The sequence below is a fragment of the Helianthus annuus genome, chromosome 7 (assembly GCF_002127325.2).
Source record: "Helianthus annuus cultivar XRQ/B chromosome 7, HanXRQr2.0-SUNRISE, whole genome shotgun sequence".
In the NCBI taxonomy this organism is placed as follows: domain Eukaryota; kingdom Viridiplantae; phylum Streptophyta; class Magnoliopsida; order Asterales; family Asteraceae; genus Helianthus; species Helianthus annuus.
The window spans coordinates 96,052,707-96,055,426 of NC_035439.2; positions in this window are offsets into that span (position 1 = coordinate 96,052,707).

A 2,720-nucleotide genomic window follows, 5' to 3' on the forward strand; every position below is an offset into this window, starting at 1 on the left:
AATACAAATCAACTGACTCATTTTGAAAATGATTGAAAATTGATTTAAATGCACAAGGCATAAATATTTTTATTAACTTGGGATAATTATGCAATATAAACTTGTGAACGATTTACATGCACTCGTATCTTTGGTGGCCCGGGATCTACTGTCCGGGCTAAAGATTAAATGACACACCACATTAAAGAGTTATACACGCCGAGTGTACGCCTACACCCCGTGCTCTGGTCGTGGCCATCTCGTAAGATAATGCCAAGGATATCCGGGACACGGTCAATAACCCCCCAAAGCCTAAAGTAAGACAAGACTGTTTAAACGAGTCGCACAAGCTATTCAAGACTGTACACCCATAAGGCGCAGGACTTGTGCGCCCGATCAAGCGGTATTTTAAATACCGTACCCCAAGCCCGTATAGGGAAAATAACTCAAAATGTATTTACCTGAGCAAGTATGTAACACAAACGGTAAGTGTAGGTAGCTTTTACTGGGCCTCCTAATCTGGAACAAATGTTTATAATAACCTATTAGATTTCTAACGGGTCTTTTATTTAAGCCTTAGCTTTGACCGGTTAGTTTTAAGGATGATACGGTTTACGCACGATTAAGCGAAAGACCGGATAGAATGTGATTTAGACCCGACAAGTTTGAATACTTGTATAATATGGGTATACTAAATACATTCTGGATTTTGATATAAAAATGATAACGTTTGACCCGTTTCGGTCAATTTACGCAAACTAGTTACGTAAACCGAACCGAACGCAAAAAGGGCGTTACGGGTAGCCAAATGGGTCAAATGCAAGTTCCCTGAGATAATATGCTTTACATATGATATAACATCAGTAAGTTATGTTCTATATTGCCCGGAATAATTTTAAACTCAATTTATGCCTTATAAGGGCATTTTGGTCATTTAAAAGATTATGAAAGAGTCAAATTAGAAATCTGAGTTTCGGGTCTGGTTTATACAGTAAATATACTTTATTTAACATGTTATAACAGTAGGGTATGACCCATATACCAAACTTAACATTTAAAAATCAAACTATGCACCGTAGGGGTATTTTAGTAAATTCACAAGGGCTAAAACCGCCAAAACTGGAAACCTGAGTTCATATACTTATACTTACTGTTATTATATGAAAATATACTAATTACATCAGTATGTATAAGTCTTATATGTTAAAAATGAGTAATACGCTTACTATGCGCTAAAAACGCTTAAAATACGATTTAGAGGCGTTTCCGGGTTTTCAAAATAAATCTGGGATTTTTATATTTCCAGAATACTTAAAATAATTTATTTAACATATAAAATCAGTAGGAAAAGGTTTCGGGTCAAAAGAATGCATAAAACTCATTTTATGGCCTAAACGGTCAAAACCGACATAAACCGAAATAACTAAGCGATCCAAGATACGATCAGCCAAAAATTAAATAAAAATCATCAAAAATCCCAAAATATTATATAACATCAGTGGGTAAAAAGTTTTGTATCAAAACGTGGCCAGAAATGGGTTATACGCGAAAAGGGCCGTTTATGTAACTTAAGAACATAGTTTTACGCTAATGGCCATAACTCAAAATCTGGACCACCAACTGATCCGAAATTTTCGGTGCAAGTTTATATATTAGAAATAAAGATTTCTACTCTTTCACTTTTCCAAAAATCACGTTTTATATCAAAAAGGGCAAAATAGTCAACTTTCAAGCATAATCGGAAACATGCAAATGAATCGGCTAAGTATAGACTCAAACAACAAAAATTCCAGAAAGTTTTACCAAAATAAAAATGGTCAAAAATACTCTCCAATACAGATCTCAAACATGCATGTACGAATCCGAATCGATAGTCTACGAATTAGTCGTTTTTCAAGACTTTCGGTTCCGATTCGTATCTATACTAAAGATTGTCGAGTTGATCATGGTAAAACACATTCTTACATTCATTAATAAGCTATTTATGATGATCAAACAGATTGCATGTCATTTACATTACCATTTAAGCTATTTTTCACAAAAACAACTTCTGTTGACTTTTTAGAAACAAGTTTGACTCGACAATTAGCATGCATGTAGTGGGAATCAGAGATTACCCTTTTGAGGGTTTGTTTCCCACATAAATACCAACATATATCTGGTTTCAATTTGAGAAATGACTGAGTGAAACTCGTTTAATCAGAAAGTCAAAGTATATGAACAATCAGTTTGACTTTTACTAATAATCGATGCAAGAACGAATTAAAGACTGAATTAGAAGCTTACAAGGGTCCTATTGATGTTTAGCTAACACTAGGAATCGGCCTTGATGTCCGGAAATGCTCCAGAGATGCTTTGAGAGTTCTTGAGAGTAGAGAGTTCTTTGTTCACAATTTCAAGTGCCAAGAAAATGGATGAAAATCTGATTTAAAGCTCAATTCAGATGTTTGTAAGGAGGTTACTGTGGCACTAGGCATGCATGGCATCTTATTGGGGCTTTTGGAGGTGAAAAACAGTTGTTACACACTTAAATTCGGACCCAAACCAAAGCAGTTCGCGAATTCAGTTACTGGCAGCCCCACGCGGCCCGCTTGGGTCAGTCCAGGCGGGTCGCCTGACCCCTGATCAGCCAAACTATTTTTCATTTTGACAGCTTTGGTCCCTGAACTTGCACGCGATGTTTCGGCTGCTTATTTTGACTCGTAAACCCCCAAACTTGGTTTTTAAGAACCTTAGGACAT